Raw genomic sequence first — 22,901 nt, 5'->3', positions numbered from 1 at the left:
CAAACTACTTCTTCTCTCACCTACTTCCTGTTGGTTTATAGAACGATTACTCAGAGTCGCCCCTTTCGTTTAAAAGAATATTACAACCGCGTGCTCGTCTTGCGTTTGTGGAGGTGCGCGCGCAGGCAGTGGAGGCTCGCGCTGCGGAGTCAGGCGGAAGTATGAACAGGGCTTTAGCTCCATGAGGATGAAGTTGATAGTCCAGAAGCATCTGGAGCTTTTCTTTTAAGAAATCTGTCCATATTCTTTTGCACTACACACGCATCGTCACACGCTAATTATTAGGATAAAACACACAGACTGATGTTGACGTGCTGCTGACAGGTCAGAGAGGGGGAGGGAATTATTATTATTATATATATTTTTTATTATTATTGTTATGCACGTGTGTCTCTCTTATTATTTCAGTGTCTGTGTTATTATTTCAGACATCATATATTGATCATATATCGGCTATTAAATGTTTTATAGCTACACAATTTAGCATTTTAGAAATGTTTGAAGGATTTCTACACGGCACCCTGCTCTCATCAGATGGTACACCAGTTGGGAAACACTGAAACAGACTGCACACGTGGGTCTGCGCTACAGCTCCATTTCACACACACACACACACACACACACACACACACACACACACACAGGTTTTTATCACATATTACTTCTCCCTGCTGATCCACATCCCCAATAATCACACTACACACACCAGATAAGTGTAAAACAGAACATCTTTATTGACGTGTCTGTATATTTGTATAGTCTGTCTTTGTTTGTGCTGTAGATTGTCCGCGTCCGTCTTCCGGGTCCAGTCCGCCGAGACTACAGCAAGAGGGAGGAGATAAACTCCTGTCCTATTTCTGCACCAGTGTTTATGTGTCTGGGGGAAAAGGGGGACTTTTATTGAAATGAACATGAGGGAGGTGGTTAATATGTGTGTATGTTCACATTATGATCATATTGTATGTTCATATCTATATGTTTATGATGATGTATACTTATCTTTATGTGTGAGGTTGTTGTGTTCATACTTACCTGATATTTATTCTTTATAATGGTTCATGCCGAATGGGCGGGGCTTCAGCTTTATAAGCGGGCTGCTTCCCTACATGCGGGGGCTGATGGAAAGTCCGATTCATTTCCGCGAACCGGTTCTTTCGGACAGTTTGTTTGAATGAACCGGTTCATCAGTTCCTTTAACGCAGTGGTCGGGAACCTATAGCTCGCGAGCCAGATGTGGCTCTTTTAATGGCTGCATCTGGCTCGCAGACAAATCTTTAATTAAAACAATAATAACGTTAAAAATATAAAACATTCTCATGTATTTCAATCCATTCATTTGCTACCGCTCATGTTCATGGTTGCGGGTGGCTGGAGCCAATCACAGCTGTCCTCCGGGACAACACCAATTTTTTATTGGATAATGCGTAACGCACACGGGTCGTTGTGAGGTCAGGAAGTAAACTTCCCTCCTTTTAGTCAAGTAGTCAGCTAGCTAATTGCAGAAACCCTTTTGTCGAAGAAGATGTCTAAAAGAAAAAAAGATGAGTATCGTACTTTTCAGCAGGAATGGACAGAGGAATTCGCCTTTGTGGAGAGAGCAGCTTCTGCAGTGTGTCTAATATGCAATGATGAAATTGCATCGATGAAACGGTCAAATATAAAGCAGCACTTCGACACACGCCATACTACATAGCGGCTTCACATCTAATCTCCTGCAGTCATTCAAAGCGCGCTTTGGAGAATTTCGTGAGCGCACTCGTCTTTTTAAGTTCATCACCCATCCACACGAGTGTGCAGTGGACAGGCCGACCTGAGTTACAGCCCCGGTGTCTCCGTCAGAGATCCTGAGCTACAAGCTGCTGACCTGAAGGCCTCAGACATGTGGGTGAAGTGAATAAGTTCAAGTCGCTGGATGAAGATTTGGGAAGACTTGCACGACAGCAAGCAGAGTTGGCGAGCAAACACAAGTGGGGAGAAATGAAAAAACTTCAACCCGCGGACCAGCTGATTGTCAAAACTTGGAACGCGCTTCCCGTCACATAGCACACACTGCAGCGTGTGAGTATTGCTGTACTGACCATGTTTGGCTCTACGTATGCATGTGAGCAGTCTTTCTCACATCTAAAGAACATTAAGATCAACCTACGATCATGTTTAACGGATGGAAGTCTCAACGCCTGCATGAAGCTTAACCTCACCACGTATCAACCAGACTACAAAGCCATCAGCAAAACCCTGCAGCACCAGAAGTCGCATTAATGCCAAGAAGTACTTTATTCATCATTGGTTAGAAACAGCACAACAACGTTATTAAAAAGAATTCAGAGACTTATTGTACTTTAAAAGTGTTGGTCTTACATAAAATGCACACATTTACTTGTATTTAGTTTTAAACATATTGTATGGCTCACGGAATTACATTTTAAAATATGTGGCGTTCATGGCTGTCTCAGCCAAAAAGGTTCCCGACCCCTGCTTTAACATCATCAAGCAATGGCGTAGTGCATGTGTCTGTCATGTTGCATCAATGAAACCTTCAAATAAAGTCATTTGTGTGAACGCATATTGCTGATTATTGCCTTTTATTCACTTAAGTTAATGGTGTTTGTGGTCACAGTTTAATTTGCTGATCCTTCATGTAAGACTCGACTGACCAGTATTGAGTAGCCTACATCTTGGACAAGTCTCCTCCATTAAAGTTTTACACCTACAGCATACATAACACACACTGATGTACAAACACAGATATGTTCTACTTGTCTGAAGTATAAGGAAAGAATAAACTAGTCTTATAAACTCCATGATTTAGCTTAACAACTTAAAATATAATCTGCATACACAATAAGCTATAATAAAATTCATTTATATTTCTTGATAGAAAGGATTTTCCATATTTTAATAAGAATGTATTTAATAAAACTAGCCATAAGTATAATTCCAATACGTTTTGTTTGTTATTAAATAAATTTACATTTCACATCAGGCTCGTTCAAGTCGTGCATAGTGTCAGCAACTCACTCGTCTGAATCCTCGCTGATCCTCTGCAAACCTCGACAGTTAGTTGAACCGGCTCATACGGTTCTTTTTGAGCCGGACTTGCTGTGGAGCGTGCTACTACAGCTGTGCATCTTGCGTCATCAACCCGGAATTAAAGTTAGATTCAGTTTGATTTTGTGAACCACCTTAACTGATTACTTCTGGAGAATCAGCTCAAAAGAACAGTTCATTCAAGAACTGGCCATCACTACATGCAGGGGTTAGTTTGCTGGTCCATGTGGAGTTAGATGTGAGAGTAGTGTAGTCAAAAGTATTAATATTGTGAACTTTTTTGAAAAAAGCAATCCAGTCTAATTATAAAATTATTATATAATTATAGTCAAGATATATATTTTGTCAATATTAATTTATTTTCACCATCATGTAAATATTTTTTTCTTCATTTAGCCTGAGAATGTGAAATGATGGATCAGCGGTGCAAAATCAGTTTAGCACCTCCTCTCTCTCTCTCACTGTTTAACTCACACTGCTGAGAAAAACACAACACCACAACCGCTTTAAAGCCCAGTGATGATCAGAGTGGGAAATGTTGACTCAGTCTGACAGTCACAGACAATTCAACATAATGGCAGTATGTAAAACTGAACTCTAAAGATAAATTGAACTTTGAGACGTGTGTAAAATGTTTCCATAGCATCAAAAAATGAGAAGCTAAATATAGATAATTTGTGGTTCAGTGACACATTTTAAGTTTTGTCTCAGCTAATGTTAACACTGTCTATTATAACCGATTCATACAATTGGCATTAAATGAGCTAGCTAACATCCATCCCATACCAAAACAGTGGGCGTGAATAACCCGACACATGTGGACATTGCCTTTGGCAACTTTTAGCAAGAGTAGGCAGTGTGTATTATAAGTATAGTCGTATAGTTGCAATCAAAATTATTCAACCCCCATTGCAAATCAGGTTTATTGTCAAAATTTACAGACTTTCAACTGTTTGCAATGAACACATCAAACAAAAGCAATTGAAATAGTTCAACACAATGAATGCATCAAGTGGTTTACCCAAATTCAACTGAAAATGCAACTTATAATGACTTCTCCAGTCTCAAAATTATTCAACCCCTTCATGGCATTTTTAGTACTTAGTAGAGCACGCTTTTGCTGTTATGACCTGCTGATGACGAGATGCAGAGCTTCTGCCAGCGGTCCTGAGGAATCTCAGCCCATTCCTCATGAGCAGTGGCCTCTAGTTCAGTGATGTTCTTGGATTTATATTATATATCAATCCTGCATGGAAAGAACTGTTATTCACAGTTTAGTAAATCCGACTACGCCACCCTGGGGAAGAACCAGGGAAATACTCCCAAATAAGTTTTACCGACTGAAGGCAAAGAACATGAGAGTGAGACATGAGTATCAATAAAAGCTACATTTTATTATCACACTTAAGCATCATTAAAACTTATAAATATAAAGTCACCCTCCCATGAAGCACAATAAGAATTTTAAAACTAAGCAATTCTCCAGGCCCAGGCTTGGTGGGAACAACGCAGGCCAGCTACTTCCTGGGAGGTCATCCAAACCCACCTTAATTAAAACCAAATCATTAACAGTACCTACACCACAAGGAAGTTGTTGTGCCGGGACACTGAGCACGCTGTGAAGCACACACCACCGAATGAAGGCAGCTAGCTTCCCCTGTCCACCAAGACTCACTGGCTCCTGGAGAGAAAGAAAAACACCAATTAACCCAGAATTACACAATACACTAAACAATAAGCAAAGAAAGAAAAACTAAAATATTACAGACACTGTGATGTGGTGGCTAGAACACTCAGGCCCACTGACACCACCACATGAAATAGAGGCAGTTCAACAGCTCCTAAACAGAACCAGAATGATTGTTAACAGTAAATACAATGAAAAGTATAGCCACTATAGTGTGGAGACAATAGGACAAAGCCACAACATACACCCCATCAATAGTGTCACATGTAGCGTCTTCAGCTAGGGATTTGTCTTAGAGGAGATTTAGATGCTCAACTCCCCACTCTCACCTCAACACAAATATCAGAGTCAAACTAAATCTACCAAGTCCCAGTGTGAAAAAGGGAGAGGTGCACTTACTATTGGGTTGAACAAACTCCAGACACGAAGTCGTATGATTACGCACGTGCGGCTAATGTTACTATCACTGAACGCACGCGCCACCAGCGCCGCTCCAAAACTATAATAAACAAATTGGCCTTGAGATGTTCACCTCATTACACCCTGAGCAAAGCCTCAACGTACCTGAACTGAACCGGGAACTGAACCGGGAACTGAAACTGAACCGGAAATGCCAGGGGGCGAGGAACTCTGAATCACCAATACACATATGCGCCTGCCAAAATAAAGGTCCTTAAATAATAGAATAGCTCCGACCTTATTGATCTGCCAAAGCCATACCCCAAGCAGGGTCAATAGGGTAGTTCACTTATCCTGCCACACACACACACACACACACACACACACATACACACACACACTCTGTCATTAACTTTGGGAAGACACTGTCAGTATCTGTCTACGCAAGCTCTCTGGAACTGCCTGTGCAGTAACTTTGGCAGCATCATGGACGTCACCCCATCTGTGCTAGATCTCATGGAGGTCACCCCATCTGTGCCAGATAGTGTGGTGTCTTAATGCACATCACCTTCTAACCAATCAGAATCCAGTATTGAGACTGACCATGGTATAATACATTATGATCAACTTTGTATTCTGCTTACATGTGACTGTTCCAGAAGATATATTGTTGTATAATAATGAAATGTATTACTATTTGTTTATGTGATTACCTTTCTTGTTTCATAAAAGTGTTTGAGCAGCACTTGACTAATTACATGTTTATTGAAATGTCTTATCTTTTTGTACAAAGGACTCGGCGGTGATGAAACAGACTCTGCTTGCCTGTGAGTGGGTGGAGGAGAACAGACCCCACTTTGCTTGGAAAGTTCACTTACCACGGATCATGAGGATGAACGAGGATGATGCCTTGTTAGCCATCACAATGCAGGACCTGTTTATCAACACTATTTTTTATGAAAGTGAAATGGACGAAGAGAAAATCCGGGCTCCCTTCCTTTTCACCTTCGAGAGATTAGAGGACATGGAGTTTTTCATGCAGGAAATATACGATAAAAGAAATATTCATGTGTCTTGCCTGCACAAAGTTCACCGCTAACAAGCTAATTAGTGGGGTAGATCTGTGAAAATATTGCTTTTACGTGTAGTTTTAGGTTTTGTAAAATGTTGTGCTTTTTTTAACCCATTAAAGTTTTGTGGGGAAAAAATGTGTTCTTGAAACCTAATATACTAAAATTTTATTTTGTATCTTTTATCTTATTATATATTTTTTTTTCTAGAGTGAAGATTGATTTTTATGTTAGATGTACATTTTGTTAATGAAGGTGAATAGAAATAAAATAAATTCAGCAACACTTGAGGGCAGTGGAGTATGTGACTAATAAATTGTAAATTATTAACACTCCCAGTCTACTACCAAATGTTCATGGAGTTAGTTGCCTTGCTACCAGTCTCAGACCACACGTGTCCTCTTGTTTTGTTCTTTAGTGTGACACGTGGCTGGGTTCAGACGACAAGTTGCTTATTACCATTTGATGAAGACAATCACATGTGGACTGAGTCCATACAAAATTATATTCGCATATTTCCATCTAAATTATATTCACAATGATACTCTCGTTGTACATGCATTCATTTTTCTTTCATGAGGTGGAGACCCTAAGTGTACATTTAAAAGCAACAAGAGATAAGACAAGCAGATAGGTGATCATTTTATTTATTTATTTATTTTTATCACACCTGCAAGGGTAACTCAGTTCCCATGTTTAAAAGCAAAGCGCATATTAGGAGCACACTTTATTACATTAATGAATCACATATGACTGAGAAAATTCACAAATTGCTTACATAGCCTTAATACAGTGGGGAAAAAAGAAGGTAGTCTGGTCATGCAGTTTGTCACAGAAACAGTGCAGAAAAATCATGAAATCATGAAAAATGTTAAAGAAAGATAAGGCAGTATTAGCTATGCCAGAATCTCCAGTTCCATGCAAGTCTCATGGTTACTTTGACCTAACCTTCGTGCATTAACAATCAACATTTTTTCCCCTTTAGGTAAGTTTGATCTAATGAAGGGCTTGCATTGACGTTAACAGCCAGTAGGTGGCGAAATGAGCCATAGAGGTGGAACTAGACTAGATCAAGAGAGGTGGAGCTAGACGTCCAGCTCCATCTATTTGGCTCTGCAGTGAGCAGTAGTGATAGGAAGTTCGGACCATTTTACTGACTCGGATCTTTGAATCTCGTTCAGCAAAATGAACAAATCTTTTTTCAAGTCATTTCTTTCATTTCAGCAGAATATAATTAAAATGTTACATGTTAAATTCACCAACACATCTAGTACTTATGCAAAGGTTGATCACATTTGGAATAAAAAATAAAGTATAGGCTATTGCAGCCAAGGCCAAATTATGAGAAACAGAAATTATTAATTAATAGCTTAGCATTAGGTCTTCAGGCTATACAGTCTGTTAGTTCACCTCACCTCCCGATCCGAGTCGTTCTTTCTTTTGTCACATCGCATTTCTCACGTCTGTTCCCCGGAAACAGAAATGATTATTTCAGCTCTCAAGTCTTCGGGTCAGAGTCGTTCGTTCACCACGTTACAGCTCCATGAGCTAAATGCAGTGTTCTCTGTTGCACGGGGAGCTGCTGTTATATAAAAGCTAGATGATAAAATAATGTAAACACCTGAGACTCAGACAGACGCTTCAGCTTCTATCACTCTGTACGGTCTGTTGTCCTCATCAGGGTCAGCTGTAAAATACACACTCATGAACACTTCAAATTAGCCTCTTATTAAATGTTAGGGTTTAATTTTATGTCTCATGAAGAACACTGTGAGGTCTTACTTCGAGCTCTGTAACATTTCACTGCCAGAATGATGGTCACCAGCAAATACGGAGAGGCCGCTACTGCACTGCTGAGGAGCTTCAGTACCGACAGTGGAGCTTTTCCATCTGATAGAACAGGAGGGAAAATTCCATGGATAATAAAATAATTATAATCATACTAATAATAAATTATAATTAATCATATATAAAGCATAAATGAACAGGCCATAGATCTAATACATACAAGTTTCATGAGTATTCAAATTTCAAGATATGAGTCTGAAAAGGTGTCTGAAACTTAATATGTTTCTTTAACCATATACAAGCGTTTCTCTGGAATATTTAATTGAACATTAGGACCGTTATATTTCTGCTTTACTACTGATAATTTAGAAGACATAAAAATAAACATCTAAATAAACACAAAATAAAAATCAGACCGACTTTTGGACAGTGCTGTATTGTTTAGCATGAACTGATAAGCTAGTTAATAACATTATTAACACTGCAAATACAAATATACTTCAATAATGTAGAGTTCTATAATACTATAACTGCTTTATATTTAAGTAATTAGTGATGATGCAGTGTACACGTATGTAATAATATATAAAATCTGTTAAGAAGTGCCAACCTTTTTCACTCACCAGTAACATTTACCCAGAGTGCATCACTGTAGTGTGTGTAGTAGACTGGGTTTCCTCTACCAGCTCTGCACCTGTACTGACCTCCATCAGAGACTCTAACTGATCTGAAGATGTAGTGGTGTGTTTCAGTCTCAGTCTCAGTGCTCTGTGTGGGTTTGATCCAGTAAAACTTCCATCCAGCAGACTGCAGCTTCAGTGTACAGGACAGAGTCACTGGGTTTCCTTTCAGTACAGCTCCTTCACGACTTGATGTGAGTTCAGGTTTAGGTTTTTCTGCAGTTGAAGATGAAACACAGTTCAGGATGTTAACTGTTCATGTTCTGCTCTCAGAGTGATTAACACACTAATCACTACTACAGACAAACACACTATTACTGATACACTGTAAAGACTCCTGTCGTAGTGAAATTATTCATGAATATCTATCAAAATATTTTGTGGTATTTATGAAAGTAATTTAGTTTTTGTGAGAGTAGATTTAATGTGAAGTACATTGTCCTCTTATTCAAGAAAAAGTGTACAGACAAAATGTACTGCATTATGTTAGACTGTTATTTAAAACAGCCTTCAATATAAAATGTTTGAACCAGCAGAATGCATTTTATTATTTCATTTTACACTTAATGCAATAATAATAAAAAAAGAAGAGATATTTTGCCATTAATATTATTTATTATTGGATAAACCTGGGACATTTTCATGTTCAGCATTTTGCAGCACATTGAGTCAGCAAATAAATAAAAATCACCTCTGTAGTCTTCATCGACTGCATTTCACATCATCATCTCAAAGTCCAACATCTTTACTGCATATCACACTTTGTATGCATATTGTGCAGCTCTAATCTACACCAGTACTGAGTGCTGAGGTGAACCTGAGGTTAATGAGTACTGAGGAGATGATCACACTCACCTGATACAGTCAGTGTAACAGCATCACTGGTGTGTGAGGAGTGTGAGCCTCCTCTCTCTCTTCCTCTACAGGTGTATTTACCTGCATGAGATGTTTCAGCACTACTGATTCTGTACTCCTGTTCACTACTGACACCAGAACCATCTTTATTCCAGCTGTAGATCCAGTCAGAGTCCTCTTCATCCTGTAGGTCACATCTGAGAGTGACAGTCTCTCCTCTGTACACCTGTTCATCAGGATTGATGGACACCACAGGTTTTGGGAGCGCTGTACAAAGATAGTAAAATATTTCCTGAAATAATTAGTATGCTTTTGATTGATTGGTTTTCATGAGTGTAGAGAGTTTAGAAGATTTTGGAGAAGAATGTGACATTACACATGTAAATGTTTTGGACAAGTTATAACCACTTGCACCAAAAAGTCCAGCGTCTTCAACAGATCCTGATTCTAATCATTTGGTATTGTGTTAGATGTATTTATAGTAAAGTATTATTCAGATCTGTTTAATAAAATGAAAGGTGATTCATGACATCACATTTTATTCTGTATAATTCCATGTTTTGGTCATTGGTAAGGAAGCAGCGTGGAGCAAAAGAAAAAAAATCCTACAATTACTCGAGATCCTGATGTGATCTGGCTCCAGGTCTCTTATGTATGATTTCCAAAGTGATTAGTCAGCACTTATAGAGACGAAGCAGGTGATTTATTTACAGTGTAGCTTTAAGGCCTCTGGTATCAGACACACACTGTACATTCTTTCTATATTGATCATAATTTAATATTCTGTAGTGAGTGTTTCAGCACTAATGTCTGTGTTTCAGTTACAGTTATAAACACCATCATGAGTCTGATTAACATGAGTGCTGTGTAATTATAATTTCCATCTTTCTACTACCATGAGATTTATTATCCCTACATAACACTGATATCTGATAGTCTGTATCTCTTATAACAGAGATTCTCTTCCTGATGAACACACACTCAGCGGTACTTTAACTTTTGCTCTACTGTTCATGAATGACAGGCTTTATAAATATCTAAAATATAATAAGAAATCACTTAAAACATGCAGTGAGAGAGTAGAAAGCATGACGTACCTCTAACTGTAACTGTAACTGTATCACTGAGCTCTGAGTCGTAGGTTCCTCTGCGTGCTTTACACTGATACACTGTTCCTCCTGCATTAGAGACTGTATCATGGAGTGTGTTGGTGTCTTCAGCTACTTGGACTCGATCTTTGTACCAGAGAAAAGTCCATCCATTAGACAGCAGATTACAGTTCAGAGTAACTCTGTCTCCAGTGTAGACGGAGCTCTGAGGATTCACTCTCACAGTCGGTTTGGGTTTTTCTGTTGATATGAAATGATGATGATATTAAAGTTTTCCTCTTTACAACATCAACAAGAGTTTTATCATCTTAATCAGATGATTTGTGTCTAATAATGCATTTATATTCAGCATTTGTTAAACAGTTACAGTTGTGCAACTTTATTACATGGACAACATGGTCTTATAATATTATTATACTCTATATATACTGTACATGGAATTAATTGAATACATTTTTCATAACTAAACAAACAATGTGTGTTCACTATTATGAATGTTGAACACAGTGAATGTACAACTACACCATTCATCATTGCTAGACACAGGATATGTAACTAAACATTGTTTTTTTTCAGAATCTGTGACATTTTAAATAAATCTTGTGACTTTAATCCACACTGCATGTAGTGATGTGATGCTGAAGTTAATAAATATTGGTGTGAGGAAGAGATTAACACACACACACAAACACACACACAAACACACCTGACACAATGAGTGTAACAGTGTTGCTGATATTTAATCAGTGTGTTTTGTAATGATTATGTGTATCAGTGCATGTTACAGGAGTGTAAGATCAGACATGTACCTATCACTGAGAGAGTCACTTCATTACTCAGTAGCGTTGACCATCCATCAATAGAGCCGTAACAGCTGTATTTGTGACTCTGATCTACATTTATAGTGTAGTAATTTTCAGCAGAACTGTGACTATAAACACGATCTTTGTTCCAGTAGTACAGTCCACTCCATCCTGAAATCCTACATGTGAGTGTAACCGTCTCTCCTCTGAATATTTGAGGTAAATTCGGCTCCACAGACAGAACTGGTTTAAACACTGCTGGAAAAGTCAAAAAGCAAACACACACTGTCAATGTAAACAACTTACATTCTGCATGACAATGTACAAACAATCTTCTCCACCTTAATGCAAATCCAACATGTGCACAACATAGGCAATAAAATATGTATAAATCACCTTGAGCTTGTCCGACTCGGATAAGTGAAATAAGCACTAAAAAGGGAAGAGGAACAGAGAATATGATGTAACGCTGACTTGTTTCTTTTCTTTAAGAAGACAAATGAGAACAATGTCATATACTGCAAAAAATCTATATTTAGTTTCACTTCAGCTATAAGAAATGCAATATATCGACCTGTTTCAATAATGAATGGTGTTTAGAAACAGCTATTTTCACTCAGGTCACTATGCTGCTCATTACTGTCTCATGTTTAATCTGATCCACATCTGCTAATCTGAAGCTGGATTACACACTTCCTTCTCTGTGTGTCACATGAGAAAGGCGCTCCTGTGCACTAAAGATGTCGTGTAATACATACAGCCTGCAGGATGATGTCATATATCAGGAAAAACCTGAGCTCACTAGCACATACAGGCTAATGAACACACACAGGATAATGAACACACACAGGCTAATGAACACACACAGGCTAATGAACACACACAGTTTAATGAACACACACAGGATAATGAACACACACAGGTTAATGAACACACACACGTTAATGAACACACACAGGATAATGAACACACACAGGTTAATGAACACACACACGTTAATGAACACACACAGGTTAATGAACACACACAGGTTAATGAACACACACAGGCTAATGAACACACAAGCAAGTATCATGCAAGTATCTTATTTAGCGTCTGAAGGGCAGTACTAAATGGAAAAAATAAGATCTTTAAATAAATAAACAATTTAAACTGATCACCCTGTTCAGAAGTTTACACCCCCCTGAATCTTAATGTATCGTGTCACCTTCTCGAGCATCAGTGAATGTTTTGCACCTTATGTAATAGTCGTGTACGAGTCCCTCAGTCGTCCTCAGTGTGAAAAGACAGATCTGAACATCATATAGCCTGTGTTGGAAAGGGCTAAAATATACAGAAGATGCTGGAAAAGCAAAGAATGTGCAGGACCTGGAGGATTTTTCTGAAGAATGGGGGCAGTTTAACTGCTCAGGAGAAACAAGGGACTCGTGAACAACTCTCACAAAACATAAACACACTCGTGGATCATCCAGGTAACGACACAGTATTAAGAATCAAGGGTGAGTAAACTTTTGAACGGGGTAATTTTCATAAACTCAGCTATTGTCTTGTGGACTATATGTAAACATATGTTCTGTGAAATAGCTTATTCAGGACAGGACTAAATAAACAACAACATGGGATTTTTATGATCAATCTTATTTTGTTAAAAGTATTAAGATTTTGCAGATTCAGCAAGGGGTATGTAAACTTCCGATCGCAACTGTATGTTCTCTATATGTCTTTTCTTTACAAAAACTAAATATATTTGTTTAACTTATTTTGTTATTTGTTAATAAATATTCATATTACATTCATATTATATGAATTCATATTGTTCATATTGTATTTTTAATTGTTTATAAAAGTCCTTGATGTTTTTAAGTGGTTGAATTTTTGTGTGCGTGAGTTGGTAGCAGTGTGTGTGTGTGTGTGTGTGTGTGTGTGTGTGTGTGAGAGAGAGAGAGAGAGAATTTGTTTTTGCCTTTAAATATACTGTAAATATATTTATTTGTTATTTTGTTGTTTTTAAAAGTGTGTTGTTAATAAATGTTCATATTGTAGTGTATTTGTTAATGTTTAATAAAAGCCCTTAATCTTATTAAATGGCTGAATTTGAGTTTCCCTACTAAAATGAAGTACATTTAGCAGTTTCTGGGCCACATCTGGCCCGGGGACCAAGCCGACTCTCAGCCAGATCTGTCTTACAGTGCCTGGGGCAGACCCGGGCCAAATAAAACAATATAATTCACTTTACAGTGTCTGGGTCGGATCTGGGCCTGAGGAAATTGTGCGTGTCGGTTTGCAGTGTGTGGGCCGGATCTGGGCCTGAGGAAATTGTGTGTGTCGGTTTGCAGTGTGTGGGCCGGTTCTGGCCCGGGGACCCAGGCGTATACTGGGCTAGAACTAAAGCAAGTATGTGGCCCACAAGTGGCCAGACAAATTTAGCAATCTGGGTGAGAGACGGAGATTTAACAATGTCATGGATAAGGAGACGCGCCCTTCGTCCCTATTCGTCTCAATGTGAATGTTTTTTGAATGTAAGACGAATGTAATGCAAGATGTTTTACATGTAAAATAGTCCATGTTATTACAGTCTAGTTTTCTGTTCAAAGTAGTTATAGTGTTCAGAAACATTTCATATCATTCAGGTTCAATACCTGTCCATTATATACTTTTATAAAAGTCATAAAAGTTTGTTTTTTTTAAATCATGAAAGTTATCTAAAGTAATAAAAAAGTACAAAAACAAAAGCAAAAAAAAAATTATCTATCTATTTATTGATCTATCTATCTATCTATCTATCTATCTATCTATCTATCTATCTATCTATCTATCTATCTATCAAAAACAGATTATAGAATATATATATATATATATATATATATATATATATATATATATATATATATATATATATATATATATATATATATATAACAGATCATCATTATACCTGGTCCTCTCTAATATGGAGGGGTGATGGGGGGCATGCCAAATGATAGGGGAGGCTTGGGGGGGCTTTAGTTACAAAAGGTTGAGAACCTCTGCCATAATGCAACGGGACTGGCACGGAAGAGCTGCCGAGTAGTATGTCTGGTTTGTATTCATGCTTACCACTTACCACAAAAATATCATGAACCAAAATCTGATTCACGCTCAGAAAAAACTCCACGTCACCTCAGACACTCTACAACCCAAAATAACACACAAATCCTGAAGATGGTAGACTTTAGATTCTACACATATGCACTAAAATAGACCAAAAGTTCCTCACTGCAGTCTGTAGCGTAGTGACACACTGGATTTTATCCACTAGGTAATGTATGTTGTAACACGCATGCACCAACGGAAGACACAGTACATCACTGTTATCCATCTATGGTTAGGGTTGGGGTTAGTGTTAAGGTTAGAACATCCAGTACGTAGTATATCTAATCTAATGTCATTACACTACAGGCTGCAGTGAGGACACACCCAATTAACAGCAATCCACATAAACTATGCTGAAAATAATAAATATTTAGTCCCCTCTGACACCATTGGAACAGCAGGCCAAGTTATTGTTATTGCTGTAGACTGAAGACATTTGGGTTTGAGATCAAAAGATGAAAAGGAGAAGAGAGGTTAGAATTTCAGCTTCTGTTTCCTGGTATTTATATGTAGACGTGTTAAACGACATAGAACATAGCACATTTCTTTCAGACCACCCAATTGGTAGATACTAGGAAATAAAAGCTGAAATCCTAAACTCTTGTCTCATATCCATCTTTTATCACAAACCCAAATGTCTTTGGTGTACAGCAGAAACAAATGAATAGGCCTTGCCGTTCCAATAGTTTCAGAGGGGACTGTACTGTACCCTCCCACTGATATCATTATTAATGCAACTAATTAATACTATTCTACATATAAATGTAACCCTTACCTTAACTTCAGTAACCAAATAATTAAAAAAAAAGTTCTCACAAGGGCTCAACTCAAATGAACTAACTCACACAACTGATATGGATGTACACTGATCCAACAATCATATCAGAGACTCTTACGAAAATGTTCTAATCACATATTAACCTCATCACACAGGACATTAGACTTCATCTGAACATATTGTTTTAAGCCACCACTCACTCTAATGAAGACACAAAGAAAACATTTACTCACAGATCATCACACGGAGTGGACGGAGCTCCATCCTGTCACTCTGATGAAGGACTGACTGATCAGTGGTCTGTGTTAAAGACACTACACTTCCTGTGTTCTTACACACAGAGAGAAAGACAGAAAGACTTCCGTTCTGGTCAAAGTTGATGTGCTCTTTTCATGTGAACCCAGAAATTATAACAACAATTTGCAGAACATAACTTTATTCAACTCCTGAACTTGTACAGTTCCTCTGCTACTTCACTCAGGTTCATGACTGATCTCAACAAGACATCCAGTGGACCTTTCTGTAAAGCTTTTTATCTCGTTTGATTGAATAAGCAAGCTAACTCTTTTAAAAGAACGAGGTCTTTCCTAAATCAAGAAACTTTTCTATTCTGTCAGATATACTTCAGGTTTTGGGTTTGATGCAGTCCATAAAGATCAGAAAAGTTCACTGGACATGATGTCAGAACCTCCTATGAAGCTGGGAGGCAGGGCTTCTGCTAGTCACAAAATGGGGTTCTTAAATGTACAACCTAGATGTGATCAGTGAAAGGGATTCAATTTTTCCAATAAATCTGTGCATAGTTTCATCCAGTTTACAACAATAATAATAATAATAATAATAATAATAATAATAATAATAATAATAATAATTCCTTAGATGTATGGGGGGGGGTCTTCTCAACCACCACCAGTGTGTATGATGCGACAGAAAACCCACTACACACCATCCATTGGTGGAGAGGAGAGGAGAGTGTTGTAGCCAATTCAGGGATGGGGATTATTAGCAGGCCATGCTAGATAAGGGCCAATGGAGGAATTTCATCAGGACACCAGGGTTACACCCCTACTCTTTACAAGAAGTGTCCTGGGATTTTTAATGACCATAGTGAACCAGGACCTTGGTTTAATGTCTCATCCCAATGACTGTGCATTTGGACCCACATAGACCATTAAGTGAGCACCCCATACTGGCCTCACTAATAGGTATTTAATGTATAAATTTTATACTAATCCCCACAAGTATGATAAACAATTAGCTCTTTATTTACTGAATCCCATTAGCTTTCCACAGTTCTACAGGTTCCTGTTGCTGCTGAAGGTCACAGTGAACCTCCACTGAGTCTCAGGATTTTCCTCCTTTTTGCATCTTGCTTACTTTTAACAGTTTTCAACAGACTAGCAGATAAAATATCCAGTTTATGTGAACACAGCACTGTACTTAAAGCTTTTATGTTAATTCTTCTTACTGCCTGTTGATGATTCAAGTTATTTACATTCTGAGTTCTCTGTGTTTAGATGCATTTAATGGCAGCACAAAGTAATGTGTTATAAGATGAGATAAGATCTAACATTATGTTCATCTTTTATTATTAGCTCAGCTCACTGAGTGCTGTTAGTGTTTGCCACAGAAACTAGAGTGAGAACATGCAGGTGTGACTGTTTTAATTGTGGCTTTACTGAGAATGTGAATGACAGCATTTCATCATTTCTCACACAGCTCAACTACAATATAAACCAAACCACAATAATGTTTCATGTCTTAACTGCTATTCATTTAAACTGTGTAATCATTAAAATCATTTAAAATCACATATTTGATGAAGAACAAATAAGAATAAATAAACATTTTGTGTAATAATGTCAATTAATCACAACATTTACTGAATGGTTATTTATTTATTTTTTTGATCAAGGTTTCTTTATTAACATTTTTCAAATTAAACATACAACGCCAACCAAACAGACAGAACAACCCCCCCCCCCCCCCCCCCCCCCCAAGTGCCAGACACAGAACATACATATTACATATTATAAAGCCAGACCACCACAGAAGAGAGCAAAAGAAATACAATTATAGACAATGATCACATAACAATACTGTCAGCATCCACGTCTCTGACAAAGAACAGAAAAGGTTGCCAGATTCTGTAAAATTTTCCAGTCGCCCCCATGACAGTGTATCTAATCTTTTCCAACTTAAGAGGAGACATGACTTCCCTGATCCAATCACCATACACTGGTGGAGCAGGATCCTTCCATCTAAACAATATTAATCTCCTGGCCAGGAGAGTGCAGAAGGACATCATGCTGGTCTCGCACCATCTGAAAGGAGTATTCTCACCCCAAACATCGCAATAAGAGGGGACGGCTGTACTACTCTTCCCAATATCTTAGTAAAGGTCTCAAATATAGGTTGCCAGAATGTGTACAGCTTTTGGACATGTCCAGAACATATGCAACAGAGTGGCTGGGGCCTGTCTGCATCGATCACATGTGGGATCTATGCCGGAAATTAATCTTCGAGAGTCTAGCTTTGGACCAATGCAGACGGTGAACAATTTTAAATTGGACAGCCGCATGTCTGAGACATATGGAGGAGGAGAAAATCCCCCGGATTACCTTGCACCAATCAGCATCAGAAAATGATTCGCCTACGTCCGCCTCCTATTTATTCTTAAGGAGATCTAGGGATGACAAATCATGCATGCTGAGTAGGTCATAGATAACCCTTATTGTCTGCTTCCTGGCCAGTTTACAGTTAAAAATTGCATCTAATAGCGAATTGGAAGGGCACAACGGGAAGGTGTCCGAATTTAAGACCACAAAGCTTCTAAGCTGCAAATATTTATAAAAATGCGATCTGGGAATGTCATATTTCTGCATGAGCTGCTCGAATGAGACAAAAACGCCCTCAAAATAGAGATCAGACAGTAAGACAGCTCCCTTTCTACGTAACGAAAGTCTTATCCAACAAAGATGGGAGAAACAGATGATTTGCAATTGGCCCCATGAGTGACAAGTCCCCAAGAGAGAAAGATCTTCAAAACTGATTCCAAATTTTGATTGAGTGTACAACAACTGGATTACAGGTAAAGCTAGTCTGAGGTTGTGCGAATGGTAATTTAGCACACAGTAGGGCCGCCGGGGAGGTGGACGCGATGGACGCCCCGTCCATAATTGTCCATACAGGGGCTGCCACACTCTCCCCCCATCCAGTACAACAATGATCTTATATTAGCTGCTCTATTAGTAGTAGTACATAAAGTTTGGGAGTGCCATCCCTCCCATCGCTCGAGGTCTCTGCAATATATGCCTTTTGATCCGTGATGGCTTTTTGTTCCAGATACAGGCTGAGATTTGATTGTTCAGTTTTGAAAAGAAGGATTTCGTAAGAAACACTGGGAAACACTGAAAAACATATAAAAATTTAGGCAGCACATTCATCTTTATAATATTGATTCTGCCCCCCAGGCAGAGAGGCAGGGGATCCCACCGCTCAATATCTTGCTTCAGATTAGATAACAGGGGCTGATGCATATCCCACATATACTTGAATTTATTTAGACTAATTTTGAAAGGGAATGAGTCCAGGGGTACCTGGAGTGCCCCCTCCCCAACAGTCATCAGTTCACTTTTTTGAAAATTACCTTATAGCCCGATATTCTACCAAAAACCTTCGAGTAGGGTCATTAGTTCAGGGAGACTCTCCAAGGGCTGTGAGATGAACAATAGCATGTCGTCCGCATACAAATAAACTTCATGCTCTATCCCCGCACGCCGGATCCCACTAATGTTAGCATTCTGTCTTAGCGCCACAGCAAGTGGCTCCACTGCAATGGAAAATAGCAGTGGTGATAGAGGACATCCCTGTCTTGTACCCCGCTGGAGCTCGAAGTAGGTGGACAAATTATTATTAGTGTGAACAGCAGTCCTCGGAGACGTATATTGAAGTTTGATCCATAATATGAACCTGGGACCAAACCCAAACCTCTCCAGCGTCAAGTGAAAGCACCACTTCTGGGGTACCAGGTGGGGAGGGGCTATAGAGGATATTGAAAAGGCGTCTGATATTGAAAAAAGAGTATCGATTCCTAATAAAACCTGTTTGGTCTGGTGATATAATGGATGGAAGAACTCCCTCCAAGCGACGTGCCAGAGTTTTAGCAAGGATTTTAACATCGCTATTTAGTAAAGAAATTGGCCGGTAAGAACTGCACTCAAGAGGGCTTTTGTCTTTCTTAAGGAGTAAGGAGATAACTGCTTCACGCACAGTAGATGGCAGGGCTCTCAAGGAGAACGACTCCTTGAAATCCGACGATAACAAAGGGGAGAGTTGCCTTGAAAACTTTTTATAGAAATCGTTTGGATAACCATCCGGTCCTGGGGACTTGCCGCTCTGCATAGAGCCAATCGCTGATGCTATCTCCCCAACCGAGAGGTCCTACTCTAACCCTGCGGCTTCCCCTGGATCTAAGGACAGAACATGCAGGGTCTTAAAAAAGTCTTCCAATGCAGAAGGGTCTACAGATGGGCCGGAGATGTATAGTGACATATAAAAAATTGAAAACTGGAGTTAATCTTATGATTATCTGTGCATTTTGAGCCCTGCTCATCATATATTTCAGAGATGGTCAGATTAGCAGTCCTCTGTCTTAGTTGGTGGGCGAGAATTCGTCCAGCCTTCTCCCCATGCTCATAAAACCCGTATCGTGATTTGGAGATAAGATACTCAGCCTGTTTCCTCGATAAAAGGTCAAACTCTGTCTGCAGTGACAAACACCTCTTCATAAAATCTGCAGAAGGTAGTTGGCTATGTGCCCTATCCAGCTCAAGAATCTCTTCCTCCAGTTCTTTGAGTCGAGCCATGTTCACTCTCTTCTGTTTAGCACAGTATGAGATGACCTGACCTCGTAAATATACCTTCAGTGACTCCAAATCGTCAAGGAGGACATTCCAGGTGTTTGATTAATATCCAAACCCCCCCCGAAATTTCAGATGCAATAAAACTAGTAAAAACATCATCAGACAGGAGCAGAGCATTGAGTCTCCAAGGGCGGTAATTGGATTGTATATCCGGGATGCGCATTTTCATAGTCAAGGGGCAGTGATCTGAAATAACTATGGGTCCATAATCATATCTGTCTATGAGGGGAAGCATTCTTTTGTCCAAAAAGAAATAGTCTATACGGGAATATGTATTATGGACTGAGGTGAAAAAGGAGTAACTCCTGGAAGCAGGGTTGCGAAAACGCCACCACTCCATACGACTCGAGGAAGGGCTGGATAGAACGCGCCACCCCCGACAGGGATGAGGATCTAGGTGAGCTACGATCCAACACGGGGGAAAGTGTACAGTTCAGGTCACCGCCGAGGATAAGGTAATGCGATGACATATTCGGTAGGCGTGAAAAAAATTTGTGAAGAACATTGAATCATCCCAGTTTGGTGCATAAACACTGGCCAAAATGACCGGAAAAGTATAAATTCGCCCAACGACAATAACATAGCGCCCAGCGGGGTCAGCTTCCACACGTCATCGTAAATGGTGTATTTCTATCAATTAATATAGCTGCCCCCCTAGCCTTCGAATGGAAATTTGAATGAAATATCTGTCCTGACCACTCCCCTCCCAATCTAGCGTGGTCTGATGACCGTAGATGCGTCTCCTGAAGAAATGCAATATTTATATTAAGCCGTTTCAGATGTGCAAATACCTTCTTCCGCTTCAAAGGATGATTAAGTGCCTTAACATTCCAGCTCACGAAATTAACCATACTACCATCCGATCCTCTGGGAATACTGAAGTCAGTAATAATGAGAGAAGAAAAAAAAAAGGTTAGATATCTGAGCCCTGCAGGGAACCTAGAATGACCGCAGATGGGCCACAATACAGATGTCTGGCAAATTAAACACAATAAATGACACAATAAAAGTCTGGCACACCCTCCACTTAACCCCACTCCACCCCCCACAGCACCTACAGGAACAGGGTGCTCACCATACACATCCAAAACGAATCCGTACATTCAGTGTTTGTGTGGGGGAACTCTATAGAGCCACAACAAAAGCTCCCACCGAACCCCTGGTACGAAAAATAAATTGAAAAAGTGCATCCTATCACAGTGTAGAAGCATACACCCTATCATAGCTTATATAACAGAAAATAAGACAGCGGAGTTGACCATCTTCCTCGTTACAGTAAAAGTCTGATCAAACAGTTATCATCCAGTCAGAGTTCAGAGTGAATGAATTAGCCGGGGCAACGTTACTCACTCAGCCCTCTACAGTAGTAACGATATTCTTCTTGACGTAGCTCATCGCTTTGCTTGCGTCTGTGAACTGCTTTTCTTTTCCGTTGAACGTAATACGGAGATGGGCTGGAAACACGATGCCATACCGGACCCCCTGCCGGTTACGGAGCAACTTCCTGACCTCATTGAAGGCCGCCCTGGCCTTAGCGACACTCGCAGTACAATCCGGAAAGATAGCAATCGTCTCACTGTTATGCCGGAGCGGTGCTCGAGAGCGCGCCACGCTCAGTACCTCAACGCAGTCCTGGTAGTAGTGGAGTTTGGCTATGATGGCACGTGGTTTCCCATCCTTCCTCACAGGACCCAGGCTTCTATGAGAGCGGTCCACAAGCACATCTTTATCCAGCTGTAGTATTTCTTTCAGTAGCTCTGAGACCGATGTTGTGGAGCTGGATCCATTCGCTTCCACCACCCCCAGAATTCTGATATTACAACTCCTCAGTCTGCCGTCCATGTCCTCACTCCTGTTTCTGAGTCCACTCACCTCCACTGCCAGGTCCTTCACCCTAGTCTGTAAGACTGCCACTTCATCCGACCAGGTCGTTAGCCCACCTTCCACCTCTTTAATTGCAGCTTTCATCAGGTCGATTTCGGAGTGAATTGCGGCCGTACTGTTCTGTATTTAGGCTTTCATCGCTTGCAACTCGCTCTTAAGAAAGTCGAAGCCTTCAGCAAGTGCACTTTTCAGCTCAGTTTTTATCACCGCAGCAATGTCAGCCCTAAGTGAAAGTAGGATATCCATCTTCAATGATTCAGCGTCTAACTCCTGGCTGCTCGGCCGGGGCGGGGGCTCCGAACCCGGAGAGGCAGCAGAACTTGCGGCCGAGGCGGTGCTGGGCCTAGATTTGGTTGACTCGGTGAATTTATATTTCCGCAAGTTTGTCTCCATCTTCACACAAATGTACACACAATCAAATTGGAAAAATGTGTTAGGAACAGGGTTTGCTAGTATTTAACTATGAAAAAACACTTAAAAAAAACTTTTTAAAAAACATAAGTTCGACGGGAGCTCAAACGAAACACTACCTACTCCATTTCCCGCTCGACAGCGCCCCCTGAATGGTTATTTTTAATGTAAATCAGATCTGAAATGAATGATGTGAGCTAATTTGCAGTTGTGTACAGTTTTCAGATAAGACTACATAATGAAGCAGGTAGTGTCAAACTGTATCACTGCTGCCATTTGCAAAAACTTCAACGCTCATAGATTAGCATCTGCACATCTGAGCTCAGCTGTGC

The 22,901-nt window shown here is 39.7% G+C and overlaps 2 long non-coding RNA genes and 1 pseudogene across 3 annotated transcripts; 1 reads left to right on the top strand and 2 right to left on the bottom strand.

Annotated features, from left to right (window-relative positions):
- The first annotated feature begins 118 nt into the window (after positions 1–118).
- LOC128632953 (uncharacterized) lies at positions 119–2,563 on the top strand. Its single transcript, XR_008396636.1, has 2 exons — positions 119–574; positions 782–2,563. It is a non-coding gene; the product is annotated as an uncharacterized LOC128632953 (long non-coding RNA).
- A 1,858-nt stretch (positions 2,564–4,421) lies between these two features.
- LOC128632946 (uncharacterized) lies at positions 4,422–6,101 on the bottom strand. 2 transcript variants are annotated; one of them, XR_008396623.1, is made up of 2 exons: positions 5,300–6,101; positions 4,422–4,889 (listed from the first exon to the last, which is right to left on the bottom strand). It is a non-coding gene; the product is annotated as an uncharacterized LOC128632946 (long non-coding RNA). The 2 variants fall into 2 exon arrangements; XR_008396622.1 differs by lacking the exon at positions 5,300–6,101 and adding an exon at positions 5,135–5,293.
- A 2,962-nt stretch (positions 6,102–9,063) lies between these two features.
- On the bottom strand, positions 9,064–22,242 carry LOC108261829 (uncharacterized; annotated as a pseudogene).
- Positions 22,243–22,901: the final 659 nt, after the last annotated feature.

The sequence above is a fragment of the Ictalurus punctatus genome, chromosome 7 (genome assembly GCF_001660625.3).
Source record: "Ictalurus punctatus breed USDA103 chromosome 7, Coco_2.0, whole genome shotgun sequence".
NCBI lineage: Eukaryota > Metazoa > Chordata > Actinopteri > Siluriformes > Ictaluridae > Ictalurus > Ictalurus punctatus.
Note: the sequence above shows the minus strand (reverse complement) of the source record. Positions and strands in the feature narration are given on the sequence as shown.